General features: G+C 34.7%; 1 long non-coding RNA gene across 1 annotated transcript in view; it reads left to right on the forward strand.

The window, feature by feature from the left end:
* The window catches only part of LOC133228633 (uncharacterized), a 751,016-nt gene that overhangs the window by 394,794 nt on the left and 333,658 nt on the right, over positions 1-22,564 (forward strand). The window contains exon 4 of the long non-coding RNA XR_009730301.1: positions 12,342-12,413. This is a non-coding gene — a long non-coding RNA (uncharacterized LOC133228633). The remainder of the gene's footprint in view (positions 1-12,341; positions 12,414-22,564) is intronic.

A 22,564-nucleotide genomic window follows, 5' to 3' on the forward strand; every position in this document is an offset into this window, starting at 1 on the left:
TAACTCCATCAGAATAATGTGTCAGGTTCAATGGATTTAAGCTGTAAAGAGAGACTTAACATGCTGAATGGGAAGAATGGCAAGGACTAGACACTAGGCTGGGGTCTAGATTTATATCCCTAGTAAGAAAGGAAGTCAAAGTAAAATCTAAGAGATGCATTTCAGTACATGGAGTAAAGAAGGGTTAGGCTGACTGTGATCTCCCACTACTCTCACAGAAACTTTCAGCTTTGGTCCCACGTCCCTCAGCACTTGTGGTTGATGCTGGCAGCAGACAGAGCTTTTCCTTTGGTTTCTCTGGTGAAACACTGGCAACAATTGCCAGCAAATTGGCTAGAAGGAATTAGATCATGAGCACATTTGTTAAATACTCCAGAATGATCCTCAAAGTTAAAAAAAACAGTAGTTAATATTGAGACATTTTAAGTTTAGCCATTTTGTGAAACCGTTTTGATGGTTTCTGTTTTCTGGGGAAACCAGAAAGGAAGAGCCCGTTCTCCAGTTCCTTCTAAAGATCTACAAGGATTGGATGTGGATGTTCTCTGGTCTCAAGACTGACTTGGTCTACCAAGTTGAGTTTCAATAAGCAGCAACTGATATTACCCTTTTAGGTAAAATCTGAGCAAAATCAGTACAATCACTTGGATGTATTATGATTGCAAATGAATGTAAAACATAACCTCCAATGCTAAAACTTATTTTTCAATGTCCTCTGCCATATGTCATGATCACATTGCTGTTTTTCAGGCAGTGTAGTTATGATCGCTGGACCTCTAGCTGCATTCGTGGGCATGTGTGTTGTTTGTGGAAAGGGTATTGGGAACATAGAGTAGAAAGGTGTGAGGTGACTGCATTTGAGTGCTTGACTTACCTTTTAAATTTGTTTAGTTGTATTTTTTAGTGTCCTACCTTTTGAGCTTTCTATGCCACTAAGTGGTAGATTTCTTCTATGTTTCATCATCAAAAATTGTATGTATGTTACCCTAATGTCACAATCATGGTCAAAAAATTTATTTTTTAGACCATTTGAATAGTTGCCTTTTGAAACATCCTCATTCTTCTAAATACATTCCAGACTAGCCTGGGTTTTCTTTTGTGATTTTGCTAGTGGTTCTGTGTATAAATCTTTAGGATATGCATATATTTTCAATCACATGTCCTGTCTTCACTTACCTTACCTTGGACAGACAAAAAAAAAATTTTTTTTTTGTCGTTGTTGCTTAGCTATAGTACTATATATACTCTCAGATCTAGAGTTTTAATGAATTTTCCTGATATTAGGGTTTCATGCGATTGCCATCCAAACAAAATGCCCTATTCATTTTGCCACTGAATAGGAAGTGATCCCAGCTAAAGAATAGTCAGCCTCCTCGATGGTTTGGTAATAGATTTTTTTTTTAATTTGATAAATATTTCTTTTTTTAATTAATTAATTTATTTTAATTGGAGGCTAATTACTTTACAATATTATAATTTTTTTTTCCTCCATTCATTGACATGAATCAACCATGGGTAATAGATTTTAATACCAGCTTTTGGGGAAATTAAACTCCCTAGCTGGGAATTCTTCTTCCAAATGTCCAAGTTTTCCTTGCCTTCAAGAACAAGACAGCTGGTACTGGAGCACAACTCTGGGTGCAGTCAGTTGTCTGGGCATAGTCTTCTCACCGCTAAGGATATTCCAATCCAGCTCAAGTTCACTGCTGCTGCATGAAGATCTGCCTGGGGTCTCAGGGAAGATGCGTGTGAATAAAACTCCTGAGATGGTTGATGCCATCTATTACTCCTGGTACTAGTGAGGATTTAGGGCAAATACTGGAAGGAGGAACTGAACACTATGATATAATTTCACTCAAACATGGGTTGCATGAAAAGACCAATATGGGTAAGAACAGTCTTAAGTAAAAAAAAAAAAATTACCGTCCTCTACATACAACCCCAAAACACTGTCCTCTATCTTGATAGTTATTTAAGCTCTCAATAATATTTCTGCTTTCCACTTCTTAAATTCCATGGAAGATAATAATAGTAAAAGGAAAAATAATGACATGCTCATGAAAAACCTTCATAATTCAAAAATAAGCTATCAAATGGGTCATCTTGTTTGTCTTGAAAGCAAATATATGAAATGAATAGAAATTTTATTATTCTTATTCGTTTTTAAGTCTGGATACCAAAGTATTTAAGTGATTTGTTCATGGTCATATAAACACATATTAACAGGTTGAGGTCCAGGTCTTGCAACTACAAAAATCAGGACTGTCCCCAGCAGGCTCTTCTCATATTCCTCCCCACTGGTTCTTTCTCTCAACTTCTTTTATTCTGATATCATCCATATTTTCCCATAGTATTCAGTTACCTTAATTCTTGCTGTTTGTATGACTTCTTAATTCCTATCTTTTTGAATTCCTCATTTATAACTTCTTTCACTAAACCTTCAAAAAATTATAAGATCATAGGTCATTCATCTTAGAAGGCATAAAACTTTAGTCCAAACTTCAAAGAAAGTTTATTTTTTTTTCCCCACAAAATCCTATATGTATGTTTTCCTACTTGTTCTTGAGTATCTCATTCAAATTTTGATCCTAGTTTTGCCACCTGAAGCTAATGAAGGTTTGTTCTTTTAATACTCAAAGACAGATTTCATTTCCTGAAAAGTCTTTTTAGGTAGGCTTTATTAATCTTAATTTTATTAACTATTCTTCCTTGGGTTTCAAATCAGAGATCTTTTAGATTCAAATGATAAAAAGCATGATCCAAACTTAACTTTAAAAAAAGAATTTATTTTCTTTAACAACTAAAATATCTAGAATCAGACTACAAGATTGAGCTGGTATAGAGGTTCACTCCCATGTTGATTGTAGAAGAACATGAATTCTGGATTAAGGGGAATGTTCTGTATTATGACTATGGTGGTGGATACTCAACTCTATGCATTTGTCAAAGGACACAGAGCTATATAAAATACACCATAAAGAGTGTATTTTATTTATGTAAATCTAAAAATTCAGTTAGGATGTAGGAATAACCCAAATTGGAATCGAATGTTTATGCCTACTGTATTATGGCAGAAAAACAAACTATCTCCATATCATCCTGTCTAACAGGAACAGAATAACACAGAACCATAATCAGATTTTTTTCATATGTAGCAGATGAATTTTCTGGCATTGCATATGAAAGAACCAAGGAGAAACAGAAATGCCTTCTTTGAATATTCAGTTTAGTTCGGTTCAGTTCAGTTGTTCAGTCGTGTCCAACTCTTTGTGACCCCATAAATTGCAGCCTGCCAGGCCTCCTTGTCCATCACCATCTCCCGAAGTTCACTGAGACTCACGTCCATCGAGTTGGTGATGCCATCCAGCCATCTCATCCTCTGTCATCCCCTTTTTCTCCTGGCCCCAATCCCTCCCAGCATCAGAGTGTTTTCCAATGAGTCAACTCTTCACATGAGGTGGCCAAAATACTGGTGTTTCAGCTTCAGCATTATTCCTTCCAATGAATACCTAGGACTGATCTCCTTCAGAATGGACTGGTTGGATCTCCTTGCAGTCCAAGGGACTCTCAAGAGTCTTCTCCAACACCACAGTTCAAAAGCATCAATTCTTTGGTGCTCAGCTTTCTTCACAGTCCAACTCTCACATCCATATATGACCACTGGAAAAACCATAGCCTTGACTAAACAGACCTTTGTTGGCAAAGTAATGTCTCTGCTTTTCAATATGCTATCTAGGTTGGTCATAACTTTTCTTCCAAGGAATAAGGGTCTTTTAATTTCATGACTGCAATCACCATCTGCAGTGATTTTGGAGCCCCCCAAAATAAAGTCTGACACTGTTTCCACTGTTTCCCCATCTATTTCGCATGTAGTGATGGGACCACATGCCATGATCTTAATTTTCTGAATGTTGAGCTTTAAGCCAACTTTTTCACTCTCCTCTTTCACTTTCATCAAGAAGCTTTTTAGTTCCTCTTCACTTTCTGCCATAAGGGTGGTGTCATCTGCATATCTGAGGTTATTGATATTTCTCCCGGCAATCTTGATTCCAGCTTGTGCTTCTTCCAGCCCATATTAGTATGGCCAAATAGTCAAAGAACAAGATATTCAATGTAAAAAAAATAATATAAACTTCTTGCTTTGAGTTTACTAGGGTCAATATATGAATTATATTAATATGTGATATGGTAATCACATTTATCTCAATATAGTTAATCAGAAGAAGAAATAATCATTAAATCCTGAATCCTATTCCTGATCAGGGCTCAATTACTTGTGCTGAAATCTCAAACCATGTAAATTCCAATATAATATTTTGTCACTTGGAAAGTGTTTACAACTGTTAACCCTAATTTTTTTTTTTTAATTTAGACGAGAGTAAACTAAGTGATTTCTCCAGGTTCTTACATCTTGTTTATTTGATTATAAAAAATTGACTCATTTTATTCAGTTTCCCTCAGTATTTATAACTGCTTTTCTTCCTGTCAAGGATAATAAAATGTGAGACAGAGTAGTATTTACTGGCAAGAATAGTACAGAATTCTATTCATGAAAACTATAAGCAATATTTGTGAAAAATACTATTACACTGTACTCAGGTCAAAATGAAAGCTTTTAGTTCATTATATTAACTCATTTTTTCAAAAGTCATTTTATATCGAGGTCTTTGCAGCAGAATGCTCTTATCAGAAATTTGATTCACTTAAATACTTGGGAATATTTTTTTTAAAAAAAACCCAGCATTTACTAGTTAAAATACTTACTAGATCTTAAAAAGATATAGGAACCAAAGTTGTATTTATTTTTAATACATCTGGTAAACCAGGCAAATCTTTAAGACACTGTGTTTGTCACTGCACTTCAAGCATTGTCAGTTCATTGGATTTCATGATGTCTAGGATGCTTTATACTCATTGAAGATGCAATTTCTTCTATTCTTCTTTTACATAAATATTAATATAAGAGTTAGGCAGGCATCCAAAAAACCTGTTTGACTTGATTTGTTTTTCTCATCTTCATTCATTTTTTGCTTCATTTATATTCTCCTTTCTCCTCCCTTTGAATATAAAATGAGTTGCTTCTTAAAGTTTCTGGTATAGTTTAGCATTTATTTTTTAAGTAACTTTTTCCATATGTTTGTTTTTACCTCCATGAAGTCTCTGTGTTTCAACGTTCTTCACCCTCTACTCCTAAACTAAAGGAAAACAAAATAAAAGAAAAACTTTAGCTTTCCTTGTTGTGTTTGGCTATGATCTGTAAAATCAGTCAATCCCAGCTCTCTACCCTAAGTTTATAATTTTAATTAGCTTCTGTATAAAATTTCCCTCCTGACTCCATTGCCCAGTTAAAAGAAGTTTCAACTTCCTCCACTCCCAAGAAGTGAGATGTGCAGGAAAACAGTGATTAAAGGATTACAAAGAAACCCTTAGAAATCCTATTCCTTCTCTGAAGAAAATTAGGTCAAGTTTTGCCATGTTTTCTGCTTGGCTTCAGAGTTCATGGCTAGCCAACAATATTTGATGATTTAAAATGGCTTTTGGCTTTCCCCTTTAAAAACAAGATTAGTTATGTGTGTCATGTGAACTCCTGCATTTGTGGTAGCACACACTAGAATTACGGTTATTACTCTTTTTTCCATTACTGATGCTGTCTTTACTCAGAAGTTTATCAAGGATATTCCTTCTTGAGTTGGAAATTTTAATGCTTGGTCTCAGAGGTTGACCAATTACTGTTCATCTGGGCTCTTTCAAATCTTCAAAGACAGAGTCAAAACAAATAATCGAGCATGGTAGAGACAAGTATGTTAATCCCCCTGAAAGAAAGACAAATTAGGCAGTATCTATGCAATCAAGGCAGAATGGAATGTAACTGAAAAATACAGTCATTCCAGTTTTCCAAAACCTTTCACCAATATCCAACTGAAAGCGGAATTTAGGAAAAAGATGTGATCAGGCTGTAAGATAATATATTGAGAATGGAACTCACCTATTCTATTTTTCATGTTTCTTCTGTCCTGAAAGTAAATTCAAAGTTCATGTAGATTACATGATTTAGGTATGCATTTTATTTGAATGTAATTATTAATTAAAACTTTTCTCACTTGCTTTTTTGACATCACTCTTGTTCTCCATGCTCTCTAGAAGACTGTAGATTGTGGCTCAGAGAGATTTTACATCTAGTATCCTCAATGTCAGTGGACAATGAATGGTGTTCTGGAGCCTGCTCATTCTGGATCCTGAGAGCTGATTGTTAAATATTTAGGGGATTTGTGTTAAACACAGGTCCTATTAAAAGATAAATATATAGTAAGCCATATTAAAATTTCACTGTTTCTTAATTATTGTACTGTACGTCCCTGAGATTGTTTATATTTGTTGCATCTGCCATATGGGAATACTGCATTGTACTGTTCATCCATTCATAATTCTGTATTCCTGAGGTTATTTATATCTGTTGCATCTTCCATGTGGGAATACTGCATTGTACTGTTCATCTATTCATAACTCTGTATTCCTGAGGTTGTATATCTGTTGCATCTGCCATGTGGAAATATTGCATTGCACTGTTCATCTCTTCCTAATTCTGTGTTCAGTGATGCCATGTGTGTGGTTTGCAATTGGCCATAATGGAAGTATATACACTGTGTGATTGGAAAATGCTGCTCATCAGAGCTTCCTCCCACACTGTTCACTCCAGAAAGTTAAATTTTTACCAGCCTATCACTGGATATATATAGTGTACTTTTAAAAAAAGAACCTAGAACTCATTAAACTTAAAATTGCATTATCCAGGGATCCTCATTTATCTTGACCTTTGATTATTAAATTTATATGATTATTTTTATACTTTTATGATTATTCTAGCTTTCCCAGTAGGAAAATTTTGAAGTTAACAGATATTAAATAAGCTTGTGTTTCTGCAGCTTCTATCCCATTGTAAAAACTGCCTTCAAATTTACCTAGAAGATTGGAGAATCAACTTATTATACAAGTACTAAAACCAATAACTGGAGAAGGCAGTGGCACCCCACTCCAGTACTCTTGCCTGGAAAACCCCATGGACGGAGGAGCCTGGTAGGCTGCAGTCCATGGGGTCGAGATGTCGGACATGACTGAGCGACTTCACTTTCACTTTTCACTTTCATGCATTGGAGAAGGAAATGGCAACCCACTCCAGTGTTCTTGCCTGGAGAATCCCAGAGATGGCGGAGCCTGGTGGGCTGCCATCTATGGGGTTGCACAGACTCGGACATGACTGAAGCGACTTAGCAGCAAAACCAATAACATAGTTCAAGAGATTTAATATATGATCAAGATGACATTTCAACTAACTAGGAAATGGTTAGCAGATTATAATTTTAGAATGTACAATGTTTGTAGGCAGGAATAGCATTTATTTTAGTCACTTTAGAGGATAGCTAGGCCTCAAATTTGTTACTCACATACTTCAAGGCCCGGTAATGTTGCTCATATTTACTCTGGAGAAACACTTTCTATATCCCCAAAGTGCTATGTACAGCAAAGTATTAAAAAAATTGATATATTGTAACATAAGAATAACCAAGACAATCAATAAAGAAACTGCTAAAACATGGTACTATTAGGAGTTATATATCCTCAAGCTATTATATGTAGTGAAAATTGTAAACTGCAAGCTGATTTCCAAAATATGTATCACTTATGGATAAGTGGAGGGAGGAAATGAGAGGAAGGGGAGGAGCAGGGAGAAGAGAGGAAACGAAATTTTCTGCACACATTCACACATGTCTGTATAAAATGACCTAGAAGTGTACATAGTAAGTTCATAATTATAGTTGACAATTAGTTGATACTCATCTTTTCCTGTATTGTTAGTTTTAAATTTATTTTATATTTTTATGTATTATCTGAGTAAGGAATATTAGTAAAATATTTAATCAGAAAACACTTCCTGGCAATATTATATTTCACCACATAAAGAGATAAAACATCCCTATATTTACATATTTCGCTTTACAAATTCAATTCGTCCAGTCTATTGAGTTTTTACCTATGTATTCACCTTTGAACCCACTACCTATTTCAAGATACAGATCATAAAATAACTAAATTATACTACAGGTGTATGTGATCACACTCTCTTTTTATTTTTTTAACGAAAAAGGGAAATGATAATGGAATTGAGGAAAGGTATAAATACCACATCTATCTTAGTGACATCTCACAGATCGGAACATCATTTATATGGAACAACATTTATATCTACATAGTAAAACAGCGAGATGAAAATAAAATACATGTTGACAAAAATATGTTGTGTACAAAAAGTAGAGGAGTTTAAGATATTATGGTCAGAGTCTTCCTTGATTTGTCAGCACATTTGATTTTCATCTAATCCAATTATGACTCTTTCCTGTAATATGATTATTTCATTACCATCAGGATAACAACTAGCAGGCATGGACTGATCAACAACTATTTTTGCTTTGAAAACAACTGGATAGCATTGTTTGTTTGCTGGAGAAGTTACTCCTGTGCTTTCCTGTAAGTGACAATTGCTTTAAAGTTAATCACTGCATTAGATAGAGTAATGGTTTTGATGGTTAGAAAAAGTAGAACCATAAACAGTTGTCTTATATTATTAGGTGATCTAAACCTTTATCTAGAGCAATGGTGAACTTTGAAAGAGTAGATTTTATATTTTATTCTAACTGTTAATGATGCTTTGTTTGATTATGAGGCTGGTAAAACATATGCAGAGCCTTGCAGAAGCTACAAAACAATGGTTTGTTTAGCTTATATTATTCCTGATGAAGCCCTTACAGAGCTGACATGTGAAACTCAGTTTTCACTCTTCTTTCTAATATAAAACACACGCACACATGCACACACATACATATATACCGGGGTCCAGCCCGGGTTGGATCCAGGAATTCCCTGGGGAGGACGGGCGATTAAAAGAATAGATAAAGAGATAAGGAAAGAATTTTGCAGTTTAGAAAATAGAGGAGAGAAAAGAGGCTGATATTCCTTAGTTTACGCAGAAAGCCAATAAAGCCCCAGCACGGGACTTGCTCTGTTCACGTAGGCCGCAGGTGCCCTCTCGAATCGTGGAAGGTGCCCCACCTTAGGCACCTTCTCGAGTGGGTCTTAAAAGCCCAGGCAAGAAAGTGAACGCAGAGGGCCCCTGCGCTCCAGGGAAATCAGCCTGAAAAGGAAAAGGAAAGAAAAAGGACGACATGGGGAGACCAAGCTTGATGAGCATGGCCCGCACTTTATTTTCCAAAGTAGTTTTTATACCTTAAGTTGTGCATAGAGGATAATGGGGGAAGGGGTAGGGTCATGCAAGGTCAGCAGTCCTTGATCCTTATCGAAGCCAGGCTTTCTTTCTGCAAACTTATCATATGCAAAAGTTTAGGTGATTTACATCATCTTCTGGCCAGGAGGCCTGTTAACATTTTCGACCCTTTCTTCAGAAAACTTATTTTTCTCTAAAGGTGATTATTCTAAAGTCAGGCACCACCCTCCAAAAGCATTAGATAAAGTTGCATTCCTATAGGGCAAAAGTGTGGTGGGCTATAATAAGAAAAGAATTAACTCAAGGGTCCAAGGTTACAAACATTAAAGCTACTACTTACATTTCTATACACCAACTATATTAATCAATACACTGCCAGGGACACAGTAGGTAAGGGATATGGAAACTTGGCAGCAAGCATTAGCTCAACAAAGAAATCCTCTATTAGTTCTATTTTAACAATTTTAACTCTCTGAGAAGCTCTGCATTGTTAGAATATCTTAAGCTTCCCGTGCCTCTCGTGGTTGGGAGGCTGTGAATCTGAACAAACCTGTCAGGCAAGCTAGAAAGTCATCAGAGGGGTTCGAAATGAAAGACTCCTATTATGCCCAGGAGACTTATTAACTAGAGTTTTAAGTTGATTTTCTTACAGAGAAAGGTGGTCGGGGATAGCCCCCCATTAATGTCAGAAGAGTTTGGTGAAAGTTGTAAAATAGTAAAACAGACAGATTTTGGTTTTGGGGTAGATGCTCAGGCAGGTCCAGGGGGGTCCCTTGAGCCCTGACTCGCCTTTGCATATCTGGCCTCTCCGCATGACCTTTGTCATGGGTGGGAACTCCCGTGCTGGCTCCTGGCACATATATACTTCAAATAAATGAAAAAATATAGAAAATGTATAATGAATACACATGCATCTTCATCTAGGCTGGTGACATCTGACTAGTGTACAGCGTTTGCTTCCTTTTATAAAGATCACTTTTAAGGAAAAAATGTTATTTTTATAGTTGAAATTACATTTGTGCCTTTCCCTATTCTAAAGTTTGTTCTTTCCAGAGAGAAAGGCTATTTGGATTTGGTATTTCTTATCTTACATATGTTTCATACTTTTTGTAAACATACATATTTCATATATATTTCATTCTTTTATGTATATATATATATATATATATATATATATAACTTTGCAAGTTTTATGATTTCCCATCAATTATATCATATTCCATGTACCTTTTAAAGATTTACTTGTTTCTTTTAATTCAACATAGTTTTTGAGATTTAGTCAAGGTAAAACATGGAGTTCTGGTTAGCCTCAAATCTTCTCTGGTCTGTAAAATGTTGTTATTGTCGTTCAGTTACTAAGTTGTGTCCAACTCTGCAATTTCAAGGACTGCAGCATCCCAGCCTCCTCTATCCTCCACTATCTCCCAGTTATTCAAGTCTATTCAAATTCATGTCCATTAAGTCAGTAATGCTGTCTAACCATCTCATCCTCTGCTGCCCCTTTCTCCTTTAACCTTCAATCTCTCCCAGCATTGAGGTATTTTTCTATTGTGTCAGCTTTTTGCATCAGGTAGCCAAGGTATAGGAGCTTCAGCCCCGCAGTCCTTCCAATGAATATTCAGGGTTGATTTCCTTTAGGATTGACTGGTTTGTTCTTGCAGTCCAAGGAACTCTCAAGAGCCTTCTCTAGCACCATAACTCAAAAGCGTCAATTCTTTGTCACTCATCTCTTCTTTACACTCACATCCAATCTGTAAAATAGTCATTACAAATAGAGTGGTTCCCATCCTTCAAGAACCATTATTTCTGTTCCCCCTGGAGATGAATACTATTGTTAATGCTATGACCAGTCAAAACTATTTGCACTTTTACTACATGTATATGTACCTAGAAGTGATTAATTATATTATTTTTTGTGTTTGCATGCTGTAATTATATGTGTTTTGCCTTTTTATAATTATGAAATTTTGTTTTTAATTGTACAATACTCCTTGGGAATAAAGTCTCATTTTGCTTGTGTTTATATAGCCACTCCAGACTTCTTCCATTTACTATTTGCATACTTTATCTTTTTCTAACCTTTTACTTTCAAATCATTTGTTCCTTTATATTGAAAAGCACATAGCATATAGTTGAATCTTGCTTTTAAAATTTAGTCTGATAACCTGCTTTTTATTTGGAAAACTTACTGCTTATTATATTTAATATAATTGCTGATATGGTTGGTTATAGTTTTTTCATTTTACATTTTTTCTCTATTCTGTCTAAATTTATTTACTTTGATCCCCATCTTCACATGTTAAGTATTTTTTAATATTCCACTTTATTTTAGCTATAACTCTTTATATTTAAGTTTTTTCTCTAATAATTATAAAACATGTCTGTAAATGATCAGAGTTCCAATCTGTCTTTATAATTTTTGGTGAAGGTCATTGAGAAAACTGCTGGTTGACCTGTAAGCTGGACTTGGGCAATAAGACTCCCATTTCCTTCCCTGTCCTTGCAATGTATGTTTTGTTTGCCTTCCCCATTTGAGAAGTTTCCTGAGGACACAGCTTTGAGATAGTAATGTGGTATTGAGACCATCTGGGTAGTATATGTGACTAAACTCAGTTAAGGCCTCTGTATAAACTTTTAAAATTCTGGCAAGCAGGTGTGGAGATCTACTCATTTTGTTTGTCCCAGGCTTCCTAAGACAAGCCTCGTGTGTAAATTCCCTTGCTTATTAAACCTGCCACCTACCATGTGCTTCTTTTTTCAATCTACCCCAAGCCTCTGCACATGGGGTCCGATTATACCCAGGGAACTCCAGGAGGTTGCCAAGGAGCAATAATGGCCTACTTTGTGTACAGTGTGAAATGCTTGTTAATGGTTTAATTTCATTTACTATAACCTCATCCTTTGTGATATAATAGGTATTAGGTTTATCTGTATAAAAAATTCAGTAGTAAAGCATTATAAATTTGCTACTGTAGATCATTTTTTCTTTCAAAAAAATAAAGAGAAGGGAAAATATATCTTATTTATCTATAAGATTGTCATTTTTATAATTTTATTTTTTTTGTAGATTTGAGTTTCTATCTGGCATGGAGTTTAATCCCTTCATTTTTTCGGCAAGTGACAATGTTCAATAGATACGGTGAGTGTAGACATCTTTTTTTATTTCCAGTTTAAACATATGGCTTCTCATGTTCCTTAATTTGAATAGTATTATTGGAGGTTAATCATGCTTATTATTTTCTATATTAGTTTACTGAGTTATTTTCATGAATGAGTATGTAATTTTATTGAAGTCAACTATATTTAGGGGGATGATCATGTTTACATTCTTCAATCTGGCAAAATAGTAAGGATTATATCTAGAATTTCTATGAAGCCAACCTTGTATTCTTAGGATGGAGACAATTTTGTCACTTTTTAATTAGCATTTAAAAAAATAGTATGAAATTTTAATTATTTTGAATTTTCACATTTATATTAATGAGTGACATGAATTTTTAATTTTCTTTTTTTAGTACAGTCCCTTTTCTGATTGGTTATTCCTGAGTACATTCAGTAGTTCTGTGGCAGTTCTTCAGTAGTTCTGTGTATTAATGGCAAGTTGTCTCAGATTCTGTTTCCCTGAGAAGGACCTTAATTTTATCCTTATCTTGATTGGTTATTTTTCTGGGCATATATTAATTATCAAAACTTAACTTTTTAGCACTTTGAATGTATTATTGCTTTTTTTCTATGTGTTTTTTTTTTTTTTAATGAAACCAATCAGAGTAACTTTATTTTTCATAATTCTTTCCTAGTAATTTGTCTTTTCTCTTTGGTTGCTTTTAACTTCTTTCTCTTAGGGTTCTGTAAACTTTTGTGGTTATACATTTAACTTTAGATTCCTTTTAATTTATTATATTCAGTTATTGTTGCATCATGAAATAAAAGTTTAAGTAGTCCCCTAAATGTGTGAGTGATAACATGGAAAAAGAAGATTTATAAATGATTAAAGTACCATGAATACTCATTTACCATACTCAGTTAAAATATTTACTTAAAAGGGTTACACTGTAATTTTGAGGGGCAGTTTTACTAATATAATTACAATATTAGGAAAATACTTTCAGTGATATATGCCACCAGGAACTGAAAATTACAGAAATAAATTAGCACTTGAAGTGTACAAGTACCAGAATTTTTAATAATATAAACCTTTATTACATTCTTAGTGGATGTGATAATAAAATAATAACATATTTCACATAGTACTTCAGAGTTAGTTATTTGATTTTTATAGAAGTCCTAAAACAGGTATGGGCAATATCATTATACTCATTTTACATATAGATAAACTTAGCCTTTGCCTAAATTACTTTCTTTCTGATACATGGAGGTAAGATTGAATCCCAGATTATTTAACACTAAAATCACTACCGTGCTAAAGTGAAAGTGAAAGTGACTCAGTGGTGTCTGACTCTTTGTGACCCCATGGACTATAGCCCTCTAGGCTCCTCTGTCCTTGGAATTCTCTAGGCAATTCTACTGGAATGGTTAGCCATTCCTTTCTGCAGGGGATCTTCCCAACCCAGGGATCGAACCCAGATCTTCCACATTGCAAATTCTTTACCATTTGAGCCACCAGGGAATCTCAGATACAAGAAATACTTGTTAAACACAAAACAAAACAACAGCAACAAATCTCAAAGGATTTTTTTGTACACTATGAGTTTTATTAATTCTTTTGATTACATTTAAAGATTTGTGGAAATAGAAAAAATATTTTAAGAAATAGAAATGTTGTAATCTAGATTTTTGTTGAATTGGTTTTCTTCTGTGTGAGAGTTACACAACTGTAATTGCAACTTTTTAAGTCTCCTAGTGGTTAAATGTTGAATCACTGGGCACTAGATTTGTCATGCAATAAAAAATAAAATTATATATTTCTTTACTTAATTCAACAAAAACAAATTATGTAAGATGATCTCAGATCTTGTCACACTGCAGATTTTCCTTGTTAAATCTAACAGTAACCAACTGTTGGATGAAGCTAGAGGGTTTCTGTGTTTGATATGTTTCTATCTAGTTGAATATAGCACAATTTCAGCATCTGAGATTTTATTAAGAAAGCATGTATGAGTTAAGCTTTAGTTAAGTGCTGTAACCAATAATGCTTTTATCTCTTGCAAATATGTGACTGATAAAATATACAATATATTTATATCTATCAATCTGTCTATATATAAGATGGAGTCAGAAATGGCAACCTACTCTAGTGTCCTCACCTGGAAAATTCCATGGACAGAAGAGCCTGGTAGGCTACAAGTTCATGGGGTCCCTAAGAGTCAGACATGATTAAGCACACTTTCTGACCTGATAGATCTATCATATGTATATCAGAAAGTGACCTCTTACATATCATATATATAAGAAGATATAATGCATAGGTATTTTGCTTTATTTCCTATCTTATAAAATAAAAATATTGTCTGAGGAAGATATTGTAGATGACGGTATATTTTTCTGTCAAAAACTACTGATTTTATATATTTTGTTAGTCGATGAGTTGTGTCGCACTGGGGCTCTGAGTTCACATTATTTTTCTTTGGATATAGTTTAGAAGTTATAGTTGAAGTATAAATGTTGATCAATAAATGTAAATTATTACGTAGTATTTATTTAGCATATTAGTTAAATATACATATTTTCCTTAATGGTATCCATATGTTTCTAGCTGTTATTTATTATCTTTGTAAAAGACTTACTTCTACATCCAGGCTAAAGGTATGTGCTTGTCTATTCATTTATTTGAAATTGTTCATTACAAGTTACTGAACTCCATGAATTCTTCCATTAATATTAGTATAAATGATACAATGGAAACAATTCAATTGATTTCATGGATTCAAGTATTGTCTTATATAGTACTTTGAAATAAAAAAATACAATTAGATACACAGGAGGAGTTTCAAAACTTTTCAGCGTTATACTTCAAATATGTGTGTGTGTGTATATATGTGTATATATATACATATATGTACATAAAATACACAAAATCTTTTATGAGATATTTGGAGGCTGCTGTTGCTGCTGCTAAGTCGCTATGTAGGAACTATTCAATATCTTAGATCTAGCGTTGTTTGCTTGCTTATTTTTGTTTTATATGGATGCAAAAATTTTCCTCTTGTGTTCAGATTTGTATTTTCTTAATTTATGAGACTCAACTTTCTTTCACTAGAATTATTTTGTTTTTTCAAACTATTTTGATTGCAAAGAATTTATTAAAATATGTGAAATGTATGAGGAAAAGATAGCTAGAAGGTATATCAATGCTCTATCAATTTTGAGAGAATATTGAGTTGGGAAGATCCCCTGGAGAAGGAAATGGCAACCCACTCCAGTATCCTTGCCTGGAAAATCCCATGGATGGAGCCTGGTAGGCTACAGTCCATGGTGTCACAAAGAGTCGGACATGACTGAGTGACTTCACTTCTCTTCACCAACTTTCACCTACAAAAGCAAGAATTAATTGTAAATTAAGTTATTTTTAGTAGAAACTTACATAACATTTATATTGTTTTTCACTTTTTTCAATAATTAGATATTACAGTAAGAAGCATGTTATGTTTGAAATCGAGTGACTTAAGAGATTCCACTTTTTTAATATAAACATGTACTTGTTAAAGAATCAGTCACATTTATACTGTTATAGTGGTAAGGAATTATAAACCTCAGTAAAATATAAATCAAATAACTTCTTTTATCCCTAAAGTAATGTCATAATTAGAAACTTTCTGCAAAGATAACGTGTGTAACCTATGCTGGAGGCAACACTGCCATGAAAAAGATCTACCACTATCACAATAGGGCAAGATATAGTCAAGAAAAACATCTTTCCCTGACAATTCATTTTTTTGCCCATGACATAATTTGGAAAAGTTTTCCCCAGGTCAGTTTTCCCATAAGGAGAAGATCACTTGAAAGCACTCAGCATTTTCTCACAACGAAAGTATCTGGCAGTGTTTTTTTTTTTTTTTTTTTAAGCTCTTGCTTGTTGGAAAAATCTTGGATTTAAAGAGATCAAATTTATTAAGCCAAGGGGGAAAACAGTGTCAGGAACTCAGTAAAACAGTAATAAACAGTCATCTCCTGATGCCACACGTCACAACTCATGGAGTCCTGCTGGTTCGTTTCTTTTACCAATCACGTAACACTGTGTTTTATAGCAGTGCCTCAGGACACAGTGAAGGGCTTGGATGTTGTACAGTTTTTCTCACTGGGCATCTGTCCTTGAGACTGTCATACATCTGTTGCATAGTATATCCTCAGGCATTCAAAGAGGCATGGAGCATGGAATGAGAGTCAATAAATTTCAATGATTTCATGAGCCTGTATCCAAACATGCTATCTAGCATATGTGAAACCGAGCAGCTAAAATTTCTAAAAGTAATACAAATAGAAAGGTTTAACCAAAAGGTACTCTGTACACAGCAATACACTATATTATAATAAATAAAACCAAAGAGGAAGAAGTCAAATAATATTTTAGAAATTCAGTAAGTACTTTAAAAATATTTAAGTCCCACATCTATATATATGCAAATATCTGTGTTCCATTCCTCATCATGTCATGTCTATCTCATTCCAGTTTCTCTCATGCTATTTGTTTACTCTGCTTCTGCATTGTCAGTTTAGAGAATTATTAGATTTAGTTTCTTTTCATCAAAGAGATGAAAAGTATCTGAATGTATTCAGAGAGGAGGAGTTGTTTAGTTGCTAAATTGTGTCTGACTCTTTTGCAACACCATGGACTGTAGCCAGCCAGGCTCTTCTGTGTATGGGATTGCCTAGGCAAGAATGCTGGAGTGGGTTTCCATTTCCTTCTTCAGGGAATCTTCCTGACCCGAGGATAGAACCCACATCTCCTGCATTGCAGGTAGATTCTTTACTGCTGTGCTACTAGGGAAGCCCTTCAGAGAGGAGGGTAGTGTATTAAATGATTCCTGAAACACTTCAACTTGCTGAGAACAAGAAAAACATTCCTGTGTAATAAAATCACTTGAGAAACTGAGTATCAGTGGTGAGTGCTAGGAAAAAGCACCATTTCTTTACCTTTAATTTCCCCACCTCTTTTCTAGATTTAAATTTAATGATTCCAAGGTGCTGAAGAATTTTCTTATTTTTAAAAATTATTTGCACAAGTCAAGGCTCTACATTATGCAGTAGCAAATTTTATTGTGGAAATAAACAACCCAAATAGAATTAGCACAGATAGTGTTTAGGTCCAAAGTAGTCCAAGGAAACTAATAGCTAGTAATTATATTATATGATATAAAACTCATGGTTACAAAACTCAAACATCTTAAAAACATATGGATATTTAGGAATATTAAAAAGATTAACTGATTTTTTTTAGTTTAAAATTCAGATTTGTTCCTTGTTGCCCAAGATATAGAGTGCAAACTTTTGCTTTTTTCATTAAAGTAGTTAAGTTTTATTTGAATGTATATAATAAAAATTTGGTAGAAAATATGACTCTTTTACTGAAATAGAAACCAACTCCATAACCTTTTAATATGGATATTTTGGGTTATTCTTTTAATGTTCAGTTCAGTTCAGTTGCTCAGTAGTGTCCGACTCTTTGCGACCCCATAAATATGGGCTTCCCTGGTGGCTCAGGCAGTAAAGAATCTGCCTGCAATTTGGAAGACCTGGGTTCAGTTCCTGGGTTGGGAAGATTCCCTGGGGAAGGGAATGGCAGCCCACTCCAGTATTCTAGTTGCAATGCCACATGGGTTTGAACTCTCTTGTCAGTGAAACAAAACAGATTTCAGTAAGACTGGAGCAGGAGGGTACCAGCATAAGAATGGGAAATAGCTATTAAAATGTGCCACATTTCACTAGAATTACTTTTGAAAAAGTCCACACAAGAAGGGAGGGGGCAACAGCAAGATGACAGAACAGAGACCACAGATTTCATCTCCGCACAAACGCAGGTAAATAGCTATCCCTGAATGAAAACATCTCTGCAAAAGCTCATATGTCCAGTCAAATAGCTGCAGCAAAACAATGGAGGAAAACAAAACAAAACAGAACAACAGCAGCAACAACAACAACAAAACATAAGAATAATAACACTAAAATGGTGGGGAGAGCATTTTGCCTATTTTCCCAGGCTGCCACAGCTCACCACCACAAATTCTGCTCAGAGAGGACAAGGAAGGCAGGATGAACGATTAGCTTCTTCGGCCTTTTGGAGCACTGCCTGAGGATTTGCACTGATTTTACCCTACCCAGATTGTTGTGGAAATCAGCATAGCTGAGATGTCTGCTTTTGACAAAAACAAAGAAGATGGAGGTTATCAATATCCACCATGCAGTAGGTACATCTGTGGTCACCATTGGCCTTCCCTGCAGAGGACCCTAGCAGAGGGTCCTTTGCCACTGAGAGCCTCAGCAGATATTGGGGCATGGTCATCCAACAGGTTTTACCCCAAGGACTCTATGGCTTATTGCTGTGGACCCCAGCAGCTTGCTCTGCAGAGGATCCTAGTAAATTTTGCCAGTGAGTAAACCAATAGCCATTACAGCCCCAGTGGATCTGCTGCAGTTTCACTCATGAGGGTCCCACAGTTTTTGCCTTTGCAGAATCCAGCTACTTTGGTGTAGTCAAAGTACTAAAAAAAAAAATTTGTCAACACGTGATAGTCGCACAGAGTCAGACATGACTGAAGCGACTTAGCAGCAGCAGCATACATACACACATACACATGTACATACATATACATACAGTGAAATATTATTAACAAACAAAGGAATTCTATTTAAAACAACATGAATAAGCCTGGAGGACATTATGCCAAGTGAAATAAACCAGATACAGAAAGACAAATACTTCATGATCTCACTTATAGATGGAATCTAAAATAGTTGAACTCATAAAAGCAGAGAGTATAATAGTCGTTGACAGGGCAGAGGGGTGTGAAGAAAGGGGAGATGTTGGTCAAAGGTTACAAAAGTTTAGTTATATGGGATGACTAAATTCTGGAGGTCTAATATACAATATGGTGACAATAGTTAACAGTACTATACTATTATACTTGAAATTTGCTAGGAGAATAGGTCTTAAATCTTAAAATACACACACACATGCAGATGCTAACTATGTGATGATAGATATGATTATATGGATTGTAGTGATCATTTCACAATGTATACATATAAAAACACCAAACTGTACACCTTTAATATATATAATTTTTATATGTCAATGGTTTCTCAATAAGGGGACTTCCCAGGTCACGCTAGTGATAAAGAACCTGCCTGCCAATGCAGGAGACATAAGAGATACGGGTTCGATCCCTGGGTTGGGAAGATCCCTGAGCAGGGAATGGCAACACACTCCAGTATTTTTGCCTGGAAAATCTCCATGGACAGAGGAGTCTGGTGGGCTATAGGGCTACATCCCATGAGGTCCCAAAGAGTCGGACATGACTGAAGTGATTTAGCATAGCATATCTCAATAAAGTGCTTAAAAACCCACATCCCTTAGAAGTATACTCTGTATCTAAAATATTTTGGAAGTGTATAATTGAATACTCATGGGAGAAACATTTTATTCTCATCTAAAGTTCTTTGTGTTCATAAAAGACTTAATTTATAAGCAGGTAATCATTTGTGGGATGTTTGAAATTCAGTGCATTGTGTATTGAATTGCACACAAGAATGTAAAAAATTTAAAAAGATGTGTTCAAGAAATAGAGTTTAAAACCATTCAAAGCTCAAGCTAAATAACTGTCAAAATGGATAGTGCAAGTGCACCTTATAGAAGGGTCGAGTTCTACATAAATTGGGCTGAGACAGTCTGGAAAGATTCTTGGTGCATGTGGGTACTGAATTAACATATTTTGATGGAAAGAGAAATGCTTATGTATCTTCAGAGGATAGAGAGAAGGCCAATGGACTGGGAGAAAGAATAGATAAGTATTCAGAAATCAAGCTGGTTAGGTTAAATGGCATTAAGCTATAGAGACTTTTTATTTTTTTAAACATTGTTGGAAATTACAAACATTTGCAAAAGTAGTGAGAAGAGATAGATTCATTGTCAGCACAGGGCCAATCTTGTTATGCTAACTTTAACACCTGTATTATTTTCAAGCAAATCCTATAATTTCAAATATAAATAATTCAGTAAGTATCTCTACAAGATAACTGAAAGGTTGTTGCTGACCCACAAAAAGACGCCAGGATTCTTGGCCTCCGGAAGAGAAGAATTCAACCTGGGGCCAGAGACGAGGCTTGATGGCTCAGAGCTTTTGTGCAATAAAGTTTTATTAAAGTATAAAACGAATAGAGAAGGCTTCTGACATAGACATCAGAAGGGGGCAAAAAGAGTACCCCCTTGCTAGTGTTAGAAATGGAGTTATATACCTTTTATTTAGTTATGACAATGAATCAAAAGAATGTCTCAGGTTTGCGAAAATTTTACCAGACCCACTCCAGCAATTTACATTTTAGGATAAAGAGATTAGGATTTAACAATAGAAAGATCCTCTAGACCCACTCCCATAATATGCATTCTAAGATATCAGGATTAGTCAGAAGGTTTTCAGGAAGGAGAAACTGTCCTCCAGCCTGATACATTGCTGTTGTATAATCCCTAGTTCAGAGTTTAAACTGAGTTGTGTAATTGACTAAGACTAAGGAATGTAGAAAAAAAGTTTGTCCTTTTCTCCTGCTTGAGAATTCCAGATCCCCAATTTCCACTTCGAGAGCCCCAGACCCCTTTCTCCTCCTTGGGGACCCTGAACATCTAATCAATCTGCCTAGGAATTGACTCTCTCATAACTATTTTTCATGCTGAAAAATATATACCACAATACTCTTGTCACACTTAAAAATAGTTCTAATTCCTAAGTAACATCAAATATCTAGCCAGTGCTGCGAACGGTTGTTAAAATAGAATTGAGATTCAATTTGAGATTCAAAAAATTATCATGTAGGCATTGAAGAATCATAGGCATTTTTGTAATACCAGGGAAGAACCCTATGAAAGAATATTTCCAGGTGGTTAACCAGGAAAAATGACATGACAAAATAATAGGTGGATACATCTATGTGCTTTCTAGCAAATGGTTTCAGTAATTCTTTGCTTAAGTTCTGTTCAGTATGTACAGAACATGCTAAACACATACCAGAAAATGTGATTGTGGCTATACACAAATGTAAAATATTAACTGAGCATCAACTATATGTCAAGCCCTATTTATTTTCTGTGATGGAAAAATGTATATGTTATGGAATAAGACAGAAATAACACTTGTTCTTTTATATCTTGCATTCTGGAGGTGTAAGACACAATACATAGTAAACAAATGAAGGATCAACATATTTGAAATAGTAAAAAGTGCTGCAAATAAAATTAAACATAATGACAAAGAGCGATTAATGGAAGGTGCCAATATCTATTTTAGAATGATTGACTATAGTGGCCTACTTAGCTGACAACTGAGCAGTAAGAGGCCAGCCTTGGGAGAGCCAAAGACCTTCCTAAATAAAGTCTTATGGACTTGCCTAGAGAGTAGAACAAATAGAAACAAACAGAAAATCAGTGAAACATAGATGACCTTGGTTTGTTCAGTGAGGATATATGATAGGTGAGAAAGAGTGTCAGAACAAAATGATGTATGGCCTTATGAATGTCTGTATTTTAGTGTGCAGTGGATGATACTGGAAGGTTTTGTAACTTGAACTTTTATATGTATATATATATATATATATATATAATGTTATTACATATATATCTAATAACATTGACTGTGCTAAGGAAAATAGATTTTGGGAGGAACTGAATGAGAGTGGAGTCTGGTAGACTAGTAAAAAAAAAAAAAATCATCCTTCTTCAACACTATTTATGCTTAAAATAATACAACTAACCCAGCTAAAATCAGTCTGTTCATTTTAGCAATCTATGTATGATTTTCAACAAATCAAAAATTACATGTACACATTTTTTTACTTTTGATATGTTGCCATTTACATTATCAGTGTTGACAATTTTTTGTTTGCATTATACAGTCTGATTACATTGTGTTGCAAATGAAACAATAACTAAAGAATAGCTAAAATAATCCTTTAGATAAAGAAACAAAAACCAACAATGAGCATTACAAAATATTACATTTACTTGGATTCATATGTCAATAAAAATACTACATATTAAATCTTGTGAACTACGTTTAAAACAATACTTAGAAGGAAAACTTAACTTCAAAAATGCTTTTTTAAGAAACAGGGAAAAATAATAATGAT

This window comes from Bos javanicus, chromosome 17 (genome assembly GCF_032452875.1).
Source record: "Bos javanicus breed banteng chromosome 17, ARS-OSU_banteng_1.0, whole genome shotgun sequence".
Lineage (NCBI taxonomy): Eukaryota > Metazoa > Chordata > Mammalia > Artiodactyla > Bovidae > Bos > Bos javanicus.